This window comes from Lepeophtheirus salmonis, chromosome 14, assembly GCF_016086655.4.
Source record: "Lepeophtheirus salmonis chromosome 14, UVic_Lsal_1.4, whole genome shotgun sequence".
Lineage (NCBI taxonomy): Eukaryota > Metazoa > Arthropoda > Copepoda > Siphonostomatoida > Caligidae > Lepeophtheirus > Lepeophtheirus salmonis.
In genome coordinates, this window is record NC_052144.2 from 37,965,363 (window position 1) to 37,979,213 (window position 13,851).

Consider the following 13,851-nt stretch of genomic DNA (forward strand, 5'->3'; position numbering starts at 1 on the left):
GTTTGTTCAGTTCAGAGAGAATATGTTTTGCTGTCCTCCTCTGTGAACACTTCATAAGATCAATCTTGTACTAGTCATTTGTTAAATTGTCACTTATGTTTTTAATCCTAAAGAGGATATTGCATTTACTCTTAAGATGAATCTTCTTAATTTTCCATTTTTACTTCTACTTTTTGTTTCAAAATCTTCATGTTTAAAATGAAAAGAGCAAACAACTTTTTTAAAGGTATCAACAAATTTAATATCTATATAAACCCACATCAGATATTACGAGAATAAATATATAGTTGTTGGTATTTAACAAATTATAAAGAATTTCCATGTTTGATGTTATAAATTTATGCAAAGAAGAACTGATTTCATTATCTTTGAGTTTTTGACCAGTATGGTAAAAAGTAACTACACTACTTAAAGGAATATTTCACTTTCAGCAAGAACAATCACTTTCTATGAAAGTAAATATTTATTTTAACTAATAGACGATAAAATAATATAAATTATTGAGTTAAAACAGTAATGGTTACAATAAGGGTTGCATGATTTTAAAAGTGAATAGATTAACGAAGATGTTAAGTAATATGTACATGTCTTAAACCATCTGGTATTTCCTTAAATTATCTTTGAAATTCTTGTACTAGCGATAGTACACTTCATTGCAAAGAGTTATTTCTTTAATATTTATTCAAAACAACCAAAATATTTGATAACATAAACTGAATGTACTGGGTTGACCAAATAAGTTATAAGAATGGAACTAGTTGGAGTAACCCCGAATTTTTTATTATTATTCGAAAGCTTAATTTAATTCAATTCAATTATTCAAATGAGACCCTTTGCCACAGTGTACTGGACCTTTGGTCAGGCTCCACACACGAATGATACATGGTAAAGGCCACATACTCGACCCCCCCACACACATAGAAATCGTATGGGTTCAGGTACGGGCTGTTTGCAGGCCAAAAATTTGGGGTCCAGAACACATTTTGGAGCCAAGACATCCTGCACTTTTTGACCTTTTCGGCCGATGCATTGTCATCCTTGGGCTACTCCATCCATCCAGGGAATGTAAATTAAAAGTACAAAGCCAGAATCAATAAAACGGCAATGCTGGATTCGCACGGGCCTGCCAAAGATTCCGGCGCTGTGTGGCCGGTTATAATGAGAGATAGATCCCATTATAAATAATTGAATGTCATTAAATGTATCTTTCAAATGACTATAAAATTTATTCCCAAATAGTTTGTTGTTATAAGCCTTTAAAGATTTGGTCAATTTATTTGGTCAACCCTGTAGAATTAAGAATTGTTTACAAAAATGCATTGAGTAAGTAAAGAAATATATATCCACCCCAGAGACTGAAACGCCCTTGTACTTTTTGTAACACCCGTCATTGCTCGGAATTATTAGGCGTCGAAGAACAGGCAAACAGGGAAGAGTCGTTATTTTTGAGTTTGGAGGCGTTTGGCTGAATTTTTCAAATGTTTCATGCTTCCCTGCTAGCATTAGATGTCTTAGCTATAAGTTTTGGCAAGGCATTTTCTTTCTTTTTAAAATGTCTCCTTAGTATATATATTTACAAATTAAAGTATTTTATCTTTTTTTTATAATTTGATCGAGTTGTGTGACCTACAAAATAACAGCTTTTCTACACTAGCCGTAATCGAAATTCGAAACAAATTGGAAAATAAACTCCTTTCATTTACATGTTATGTCTATAATGAAAATACAGTAAATATATATATTTTTTTTTTAATTTGAAAAAAATATTTTAATAAAGTCACTTAGGCAAAAATATTTTATTAATTCTTGTGTTATATGTACGAAGCAATTGTTTCTAAATGTTATGTACCAACCTACGTAGAAAAAAAGTCATTTATTGTACCTTCGTACAATGTATTTTTAAAGACATGTTTGTAGGCCATAAAGCAACTTCAAATGTCAATAAAAAGTTGTTGCTCACGTAAATGCTGGTTTTTGCTCTCTTTTATCCAACAAAATAATTGAATAATTAAGTCCACATAATATTAGCCTGTTCCGAAATGATTGAAACATGTTCGTTTGAAGGGAAAAGAAAAGAGTTAACTACAATATTCCACCAGTATCGATTTTCTGATGAATTTTATGCAGGAAAAACATTCAATATTTATTCAGAGGCTAAATATATCATGCCTACATACGACATTTGCACATGTTTCTCCATTCGTCGCTGAACATGGAGACTCACAGTTTTTTCTCGTACTTTTTGATAAGCTAACAAACTGGGCAAAAAAGTGTCAAAGATCAACATCGACCTAATTATCGTTTACCCTGATACCTGCCTTTGTCGTGCAAACACCTTTTGGGGAGTTAGTGAGTTCCGGGATGGCACTTTTAAGCTAGAGTAAGGTGTCTCATCAGGACGTCTGTGGAAGACAAGGACACCTGACAACGTTTGCCTAACTATGAAACTGGTAAAGAAAATCACCGATTGGCCAATCGAGAGGTCTCAGCAGAACTTTCCCAACCACCCACATCGGTTTTTTTAGAATCCTAATTGATCACCTCCGCTTCAAAAACTTCCTCCTCGTGTGGGTACCCCATTTTCTGTCTCATGCCAACAAGGATGAGCAAGTGAAGTACTGTAGAGCCCTGATTAAGCTCTTCCACGACCACGGGATGCATTTTTTGGAGTCACACCTGTTTGTACAGGACCAGTCCTGGCTCTTATGTCCGGGGATTACGATTTTGATAGACCTCACAAGCGTTTTTCAGCGGGTGATGAAGTTAGTGAACAAAAAGGAGATCTCCAGGCAGTTTTGGGAGTTGGAGAACCATTATTACGACGTTATCCAAGCAGAAGTAAGTACGTTATGTGACAGGATTTAGTACTTTTTTTAAACTTTTGAATGTAATATCATGTCTTACTGGCTTAGTCTCAACCATTTCGGAACAACCTATCATGTCAACTCCATTCTTGTTAATTGTATAAGTGGTTTTGAGAAAGTATTTTTTATAATTGTATGTACGTACATATCAAATTAGAAAGGCAGGCTTCATATACGGAGAAAAATGAAAATTGGACATCTTGTTTTTTTATTTATAAAAAATGGATTTGAAAATTTATTTATTTATATTAAGCCGGTTTGTTTTCCAAATTTTTCTGAATTACGAATAAGGGTAGTTTGGAAAAGTTAAGATTTGGTAAGGAAATAACCTATTCGAAAATTCATTTTCCTAATATGTCATGTTTAGGTAGCATATCTAATTCAAAGTTTCAAAGGTGACAAAAGTTTCTTTACTTCGTCAATAAAGATTCAAATACAAAATTAATCCCTATTTGCATTTATTAACTATAATAGACACTATTTTAACCAATAAAAAATATTTTATAGTTTTTTCTAAAGGTAGCCTATGGGGAAAAAGCGGAAATAAAATCAAAAAAATTTGATCTTTCTTTTCTAAAATTGTAAAAAACGATAATAAATATTTGCAGTTTATTAAATTTTCCTTTGTTTTTTCTCTTTTTTGGCTCACTAAAAGAATTTAAAAAACCTTTTTTTAACACTTTGTATAGCTTAAAAAATTGTCTATCAAAGCCATTTGATACGTAATAATGTAAAATGTTTTTAGTGTCTATATTTACTAGGTGTATAAAGAGTGTTTGTCATTTTTTCATAATTTGACCAAGACCTTAAGAAGACCTCGTAGGACTATAGAATCTTGCATAGTTGATGTTCTTACTATAAGACAATTATCCTGCAATACCCGTTATCGAAATTCGAAAAAAGTTGAAAATCAAATTTCTGATAAAATAGCATATTTTTGATATAAACAAATTTTTTCAACAACATTCCATGCAAATTTGACCACATCAGTTAACTAAAGTATTAAAAATTAACTTATAATATAGACTATTTAAAGTATTATACTTTTACCATGTCTACGGAGATATAAATTGGAGAAACTGAATAAAATTTCTTCAGACAAATGTTATTTGATATTTTCTAGAGTATAGTTTGGAAGATGGAGATAAAATGTATGAATTTATATTTTCAATTCTTATATTTAAGGATTCCCAAAAACCCCAAAATGTCTTATAATGTTAGAAAATGAAATTAATTTTCTTTGGTATACTGAGTTTATTTTAATCTCAGGACAATTTTGCTGTTACATAATGTTATTATAGATTTTTGAATGTTTAGGTAAAACCCAAAAATAAATTATGACTTTATCATTATTATTCAAAACCCTTTTACAGATACTTACTTTTTCGTCAGGATTTCTTCTTTCAGTTATTTGAAAAGGTAAATATATCAAACGTACAAAAATAACGTTAAAAATATTTTAATTAAATTTTGTAGAGAGGAAATACTGTAAGTTTTTAGTTTGAAATCTTAGATCAATCTCAGACCTTTATATATTTTTTGGACAAAACAATTCCGTCCTTAAAAGATGTTCGACCCCTCAAAAAAAAATCGGTCAAGACTAATTTTATAAATGAATTGTTATTTAACATCATGTGTGTTTACAAATTATGAACACCAATAAAATAATATCTTATGAGGCTTAAAGTCATAAGATTGATTACAACTCCCGTATAACTGGGAAGGTGGAAAAAAATCAATCAATAAAGTAGGAACAAACATATCGGTCCTTGATTTGAAAACGAATAAGTGACGATCCACAGTCGTTTCGATCAAAATATCGTTGAAAAAAAATCAATCGGGGAAAAATTGATATGGCACAGAGTCTCAACAACAACAAAAACTATATTTCAAATATTTTTTTATGATAAACTGTCAAAAAATTCTAAACTTATTAGAAAATTAATTAGAGTTGTGACTATTGTAATGAAAATTTACAGATTTTAATAAGAAAAAATAAATTAAATAATTATCATTCTGTTTTAAATCGTTGTGATAAGAAAAAGAACATGCCGCTCTAAAGGAAGCATTAAAGCACACTTGCATCCCTTTAAACCGCTCAAATTACGAAAAAAGGAAAATAAAACTCTTTACTTAGTTAATTTGGATACTACAAAGATATTTTTAGTGATTTTGGAAATAATGATTTTGACAGGAATTTCTTTAACGTATAAAAACTGTCTTTAAAGTGTATTCCTAAAATTATCTTATGAAACGAAAAAAAAAGAAAAAAGTTAAAAAATTTGATGATCCACGTATAGCGCGCATCCCTTTTTTTACATTATCAGGAAGAAAAGTTGAAAATTTTATTATATTACTCTCTCTTATTGCTCCATGGGGTAGCTTTAGAATAAAACTGATATGTTTTGTTCATAACAAATGACATTTTTGTCTAAGCCAGCCGTAATAGAAATTCGAAAAAAGTTGAAAGCCAAACCACACTAGTGTGGAACTTTTCCTTTTTTTATGATTATTCTTCTTCTTCACTTTGTATGTCTAATACTTTGTCTACAAACTTCTTCAACTTTATAGAAATACAAAATAATAAAACATACAGTACGTGGTGAATAAAAATACATCATAAAAGGGTATTCATTCAGAAGTTGGAGAAAAAATAAATAAAATAATTTATACAATAGAATTATATATATGTATACACTCGTAAATAAAAAACTTAAAAATTGATTCTTAAAAAGTAGGCACTCAGTAGTTCCCCGATATGTTTTTATCATTTACATACATATATGTAGCAATAAATATTAGAAACTACCGGTTACAACGAATGAATACTGATGATGTCATTCCCTGAAAAGAAACAAAGGGGAAAAAATGCGAATTACATATGTATAAATGTATATTTATGATAAATACATTCATAAATATATCAATATTTACATACAATATTAAATCTCCTGTCTCTTAAGCCCTTAAAACTACTTATATAGAGCCTCTTGCCATAACACCAAACTGATTGAAAATATACCTAATGAACAATGATGAAAATCCAGTGTGGAACGGGCAGGTTAAAAATAAAATCGAAAATCAATCCAGACAATTTGAAGTGTATTTTGAAGAGAGAAAGAATAATGTTCATGACGTTTCATTAGACCAGCTACAATCAGCTGTTACAAGGGAGGAGGGGAGAAGGAAATAAACAAGGATATTCCGATATCGATCCCCAATTCTACTTTGAGTCCAACAAGGACTTTCAATTATATAACTCCCCCCAACAGTTACACTCCGTCTCTTATGAGCAGACATAATTCAATCGGGTTTTGAATATAAATCAATTTATTAAGGAAAGGATGTTCATTATTGAGGAGTTAAATAATAACGAAAACTGATAAGGAAAAAAAAAATTATTCGTCAGATTACCAATTCCAAAAAAAAAAAAACGGACCAGCTAAAAAATGCAACGGATTTTCATCACTGCTAATGAATATTACCCATGTTTCCAATTAGAAAACACACATGGCATCATCAGGAATTCATCGATAAAAAAATTAAACCGATCCAATTAAGACCATTTTTGTATTGCTCTAGAATTAGGGTGTCCAACCCTTGGACGGTGGACCGCATTGCAGCCAAAAGAATGTCTTTGTGCGCCTCATTATCTATTCTTACTTCAAGTAGTATTTTTTAGAAAAAATTCTCACAACATCAGTAAAATGCGTAGAATGCTCATAATACTCCCCAAATAAATGAATTTTTGAAAAAAAAATTGGTCTAGAGATCAGATCTCAATAAGAAAATAGAGAGAAAAAATGTGTTTACGTTTTTATTTTCTAAAAAAAAAAAAAAAAAGATTTATAACAAAATTTGAGGACGCCCCTGAACAGAAATTCCAGATTGGCCTTTTTTAATATTTGCCCTAAATTTGAAAAAATATGTATGGAATAGTTTTGTTTTGTGGAGCCATTTATTATCTGGCCCCTTAAAACATTTCAAGTGTTAATATGGCCCGTTATTATACTAAAAAAGTTTGAAATCCCTGATCTAGACCTAATTTTTCTATGAGACAGCACCGGACGAAACTTCTTAAAAGGACTAAATTAGTTCCAGCATATATTAAACTGTATCACATTGACTTAGGATTTTTTGACAAAACCCCATAGCTTGTAGGTACCTTTATAAATATTGTGTACAAATTACAACTTGTATAAGCAGAATTTACAAGTTGCCAATTTTACATCTCATATTGTCTTACTTAATTACAAAATAAGTCGTGTTAATTAACAACTACTAATTGATGTTGTCATTTCATTTTGATCTGCTAAAATTACATATTTATGTACGTTTGATATATATATATATATAAGTGTATATTTGGGCCTCATTATACTAAGCCGCATAATGTTTATAAATTAGTAATGTTTATTACTCAAGATTTGCGTCGAGTTCTGGTTGTTGAGTCCTACTAAGATTCAAGTTTCGTGTGAGGACAAAAATACCAATTTTAAGTTAAAATTTCTAGAATTATCACATAGTATATTATTCGGTTTCTCCTTTTTAGTATATAAACTATTAATTTAATTAGAAAGGAGCAGCTGTTGTCTAACTACGTTATTTTAAGTTCAAATTAAGTCGTATTTGTCAAAAAGATATATTGAGTAAGCTCGAAGAATTATCGGAAAATTAAATACTTTAGTAAAGTCGATTTTCTTGCTTCAAATTGGAGTAATTCAAGAAAAATAATTACTAATTAATCATTGCTGCTATCTTTTCATATTGATCCATTAAAATTAAAAAAATTATGTAAATATGAGTAATAGAGCTTTGAACATTTGAACAAAATAATGTGTAACAAATCAATTAGTAATTTTTATCACAATAGTCAAAAAATACAAAACTACTATGTATATTGCCCATCTAAGGGATATTCAACTGTGGTATTGTCCTTATCACAAGTACTCTTCATTTCATTTTAGGGTTGTAACTTGCACAACTTCCCATAGAAGTTACGTTTGTTTTTTAACTTTTTCGGATTTAAATTAGGCTAGTTCGGACAAGTTATAATAGGGAAAAAACCCTTAATCCTATAAGGTCATTAGGATTAATCATTACTTTGCATCTATTAATCAAGTTTTTTGTTTCTTTTCTTTTTTGTAAAGCATCCCTTATGGAGCAAAAAGGGCGAGTAACATAAGAAAATTTTGATCTTCACTTTCTCAAAATGTAAGAAAATGATGCGCACTATACGCGGATAATCTTTTTTTTTTTTTTTTCCTTTTTTGCTCAATAAGACAATTTAAAAAAAACAACCTATTTTTATACTTTTTTATAGGTAAGAAAAATGTCAATCAAAGCTATTTTATACACATTAACTTATAATCTTTGTCTTTTTTCATTGTTTGATCGATATGTGCAACCTAAGGATTACCTCTAAGGACAATGAAATTTTGCATAGGTAATTGTCATACCCTATAATAAATTTTTTGCACTAGCCATAATCAAGATTCGAAAAAAAGTTGAATAAAGACAAAAATAGGGTTTTATTCATTAACAAGGATGTATGTAGTATGACAAAAATAGACTTGACACTTCCTCCTTATACTCATCCATCAAGTACGTAGAAAGTTGATTGATTTATCAATACGGCAGTAGTGACATTGAATGGAGACAAATTATGTGTACATAAATATACCTGTGTAATAATAATCACAAGTCTATTTACTTATTACATTTCTCTCAGAGTATATATTTCGATCATACATCAAAGTTCATTTATATTAGATAATTTGATGTATATAAGTTGTGTTACAGAATACGCAATTAAGTTAAAAAGAGAAGGAAAAAAAACACTTTTTTATAGTAATGCATATATTGTAGACATTAAAAAAACATAGGGCCAGTTCAGAGTTACTTAAAAATCAATAAGCAAGTGTTGATTGAAATATTATGATCTAAATATATGTATATACATATACATGGTGCGATAACACAGAAAAAAACTTGAACACAAATCAAGAAAAGGATAAATTTATTTGGTTTCAATAGGGGCCTTTTCTAATAAACTCCATCAATTTATATATATATTTTTGTATCATTTTGACGAGTCATTTTTACTACTTTAAAAGCAAAGGATTAAGTGGTTGATAGAAATAAATGAGATTAGTGGAAAAATAAAAATCTAATACAGATAATAATTTAAAAAATAATACCAGCTTGCTTTTTTGTTGACAAGGTACATATATGTTAGCAAAAGCTTTTCATGAGTTTTGTTATTTTTGCTTGTTGCGGTAGATTTCAAAGTGTTTTTTTATATAAATATAAAAAGGTGTTTGCAAGGAAAAATCAGCAACAAGTTAGATTACCACTTAGAGATCTCTTTAAAAATAATAATTTACCTTGATAATTAATTAATTAATGATTCTTCCTTGGCTGTCTCTTCTTGGAACAAACACATAGAAGTTAATGTGAATTACTTGGGTCACTTTAAGTCTTTGAATGGATTATAATTCCTTCTTTATGAAGAGTAGTGAACTTTTTATTTATTTATTATGATAAATCCTAAAATATGGCCGGCGGCCTATCTAGTCCTCACTTCCTTGAATCATTAGGACTTTCTTGTAGATTATAAACGGTTATAATTTTATTCGCAAAATGATAACTTATTGTATTTGATATTTTTTTCCTTCTCTTAAGTTTGACGATTGGTATTTGATTTGTTGAGGATCTAAGAAACATGAATGAAGACTGAACACATTTGAATGGATTTTTTTTTTTTTTTTTAAATTGTAGGTTTTTGAGGCACACAAAAAATAACGACACACGTAAAAAGAACAATAAGAAGAAGGGTCAATAAAGAGTTTCATATGTCGTCATCATAGTAGTAGTAATAATTCCATGAGTATTCTTCTAAAATGGGTTCCTGTTTGAGAAGTGTTTTTTTATCATCATCAACATCTTCTTTTTATTCGCCACAAGGAGAGGCAAGTAGGAACGGACAACAGCATCAACAAAAATAACAACAAGAGAACAGGAGTCGGTGTAGCAGCAGAGTGCTCACAACGTTGTTTCGAATCCCACTAACAATTATCAAAAATTCACCAGCTTTTTACTTAGGAGGTTCCTTACAGTTTAACAAAATATTTTTATTTTTTTTTGGGAAAGAGAGAAAAAATAGGAGAAGTGTGTGTGTGAGTTAGAGAGAAAGAGAGAGAGAGTGGGGGGGAGAGTAACTGGAGAGAGAGAGAAAGAAAGAAAGGATAAGAAGAAGAAAAAGCGTGCCCTCCCTTACTTCTTCTCCAATTCTCCTTATGTACCATGACATTGAAGAGAGAAACGGAGAGGGGGGTTGGAGGGGGTCTTCATATCCATTTAAACATATTTTTTGTATATAGCAGTTTTGGTATATTCCATTAAATAGAAGAGAGGTTGCGTGGCTACACATGAGTACACGGAATGCAAGGATCCATACTAGGTGTTCCAATCAAATTAGAACACCTAGTGATTCAATAATTAATTAAAGTTGAATGATTGAATTAAACTCATATTTCGATATATTAAAGCATAAACATTTAGTTACAAACAAACCAGAGCTCTCCAGCTTACTTAACAAGTCGAGAAAATGACACTTGAACGTGGTTGACAAAATTTCATTCACGTACTCCAAGTAGTTGGGCGTCTCCAGGATCAGGGTCTATCAAAAAAGTAGGGAGAAAGAGCCTTGTGAGGGTGGAGATGCAACTAATGAAAGAAACCAATTTCCTGTGTTGCAAAACTCTTTTGAGATCTTTTGAACTCTTTTTTGGCCCCCTATAGGCCCGATGCCAACATATTCGACTACATATTTTTGGTGTATGTCGAGGGGAAGGCCTGTAGTGTCTGTCATCCAAACATCGAGGCCATCAAAGCAACAATCAGATAGTACTGGGACCCCATGACAGAGGGATACATATGCAGCGAGTACCAGGTCGTCTGCCGCCTAGAAGCCATCATTACCGCTCAGGGCGACTAGATTAATTATTAAGAAATCTTAGATACGCATTTATTTATAGTATTAATTTTGTTGAAATGCCCAAGACTATATTTTTTTCAGTTTGGTAATGAGTGGGTTGTTTCCAAGACCGATTTTGACGGGAAAAGGATGGATTACTATTACAATTAGTTATGTCTTACAAATAATTATAACGGTCCCAGATCAGTATAGGATTACGGACTCAAACCCAACACTCCAGAATTTTCTTATAAATACTATGGCAAAGGAGTCCAATATGCCTAGAATTGCACATTATATGGGTTTGATTTTATAGGTCAACAAAAACTTTTACTTCATTACTATATTACTGCCAGTTTGAGTACCGCTGATAGAATAGCAATTTTATCTTATATTGCCATAGAAATAACCCTTTATGTTTTATTCAAATGAAAGTGAGGTTTTTTTTTAAATCTAAATATAAGGATAATTAATAATAAAAAATATTATATGAAGGATCATGGCGTACACTAACAAGGTATGGCATAATTAAAATAAACAAATACATTAGTCGTCATTAAACAGAATTTCTCATGAATACAGAGAGCATTTTCTCCCTGTCATGATGTTTGCTCTGTTGCGGTAACTGTGGCTGTATTTACGTTCTTCTTGGATATTAAGTCTTTTACTTCCATTGTTTGAGTAGTGGCAACAGCACATAAAGACTGATGATTACTTTTTAAACTTATTATTAATTTTTGGAGTACCAGGGATTCCATTGAAATCTGAACACTTAGTAATTCAATAATTAATTCAGGTTGAGTAAATGAAATTTATTCATACTTTGATATACTAAAGCATAAACAATTAGTTACAAAACAAAAACAAAAGCTCTATTGCTTACGTGCAAGTCGAGAAAATGACAATGAACGTGATTGACGAATTTCCATTCGTGCTCTCTACGCAGTAAGGCGTCCCAAGGACCACCGTCTATGCCGTTAGCATGTATGAAACGTTGCATTGAAAGAAGGGCTCTGTCAACAAGGCCAAACTGGACTCGGAGGATTTTTTTTTAAAAACCAGCCACGTCAATCTCCTCAAGTCCATGAGGGTCCATGCAAGAGATATCGGAGTTTCGGACCAGACTGTCAAGAGAGCAATAAAAAAAGTTGGTGTAAAGAGGTTTGTGCGGGTGAGGAGGACACTTTTGACACCAGCGTTGAAAGAATTTCATCTCCTCTGTTGCTAGACTCTTTTGAATGAGTATTTATAGTTCTTTTGAACTCAAAATTTGACACTTTTATCTACCCTACAGCCTTGATGACAAATCCCTTGACTACACCTATTGAGAGCATCTCGAGGGGAAGGCCTCCAGTGTCCGTCATCCAAACACCAAGACCCTCAAAAGTCACTGTCAGCTAGAACTGGAACGCTATGACAGAGGACTACTTCTGCAGCGGATGCCTTCTGGATTAAGGATAAAATGAGCTCAGACACACATCTATTTATAGTATTCATTTTGTTGAAATTCTACTGTTAATTAATAAATTATTTCTTGTTGAAGTTTAAAATTGAAAGTATTCAGATTTTAATGGATCACTCGGTAAAATGGTATTTCTACTATATATAAAATGTCCGATGATACAAAGAGACTACCTATGTTCTTTATATATTTTAAAGAATTCAGCATTAACGGTTTCTTAGTATTTAAAGGATTAGTATAATTTGGCGAGAACAATAACTATCAATACAAAGTCAAAAGACTTGGCATCACCACACTGTATCACAGACGTAACATTAAGGATGTTATTACGCTCTACCGAATTTTAAACAAAAGGATAAACCTGTCTCCCTCATCATGGATACTAAATAAAGGCTATCCCTTCCACAAAACGAGACTCTCTGTTCACAACACCATCTACCTCACAAAACTTAAGTATGGACATTTTCAAGCATGGTTTTATTAAAGATTGGCTAGTCTTTAAAATTCTATACCTCTAGGCTTTCATCACGGATGTGAGGATGACCTCAAGCGAGTTTTAGTTATTTATTTTTTTAGTTGACATATCTATATACATATATATAGGAGGTCCTCTCATAATGCGTTTTTAAACACCGCGGATTTGGCATACCGCAGTATTTGGAATTATTCTGACTCACCGTAAAGTACATTATATATACCCCTCATTTTGATTTTTATATATATATAATGGCAATAAATTAAAACAAAAACTACACACTAAGGTAAACAAGTGTTGATGAATGTCTATATATTCATATAATAGAAGTATACCTAAAATTGTACACAGGGGGAAGGGGGAGTGTCCTGTGGGTATTTGATTTGATAATTAGGCTTAAAACTTGTGACTATTACTTAACATACAAGCTTGCAATTAATAAGGTTGTTGAAACAATATTGGTTATGTTCTGATTATTTAAATTTTACAGTATTGAAATGACCGGAGTAACAAATCCAATAAATACCCGATTAAGATTAAATCTCACAATTATTTTACATGTATCTTGTCTCACATACATTATTTTAAATAATTTATGATGAATAAAAAAAATTTATAGTTCAAACTATAAATAGTATAATTATAAAACAATAATTTCTCTCACTTTATGGGTATTAGAACTAAACAAAAGCCCTCGCAGAGCGCGGATTATTCTTGTTCCCAAGAAGCATGACAAGTGGGGACACCCTGTGTATTTATCATTTATACTTTGGAGTTATTCTATTTTGTTTAATTTTTTTCTTTGATAAATTAGATATATCTATTTTTTATGCACATTATTTCACAAAAATATATATCAAACATATATAAAATCATGGAAAAATAAATTAAGGGAGAAGAAACGGAAATAAAAATCATAAATAAACATTCTAGTTTAGAATGTCCCCCCCAGCCCAATTATAATACCACATCCCATTTGTATTCCTTTGAAAAATAAACACCGAAAAACAATTTTAATAAAAAATATGCAAAGATAGAGAGACGTAAAACCAACACATTCACAACTAAGCCA

General features: G+C 31.0%; 1 protein-coding gene across 1 annotated transcript in view; it reads right to left on the reverse strand.

The window, feature by feature from the left end:
- Positions 1-9,985, reverse strand: part of LOC121128991 (acetylcholinesterase) — a 28,355-nt gene extending 18,370 nt beyond the window's left edge. The window contains 1 exon segment of the mRNA XM_040724620.2: positions 9,251-9,985. The gene's annotated coding sequence lies outside the window, so the exon portion shown is untranslated.
- Between the last annotated feature and the right edge of the window lie 3,866 nt (positions 9,986-13,851).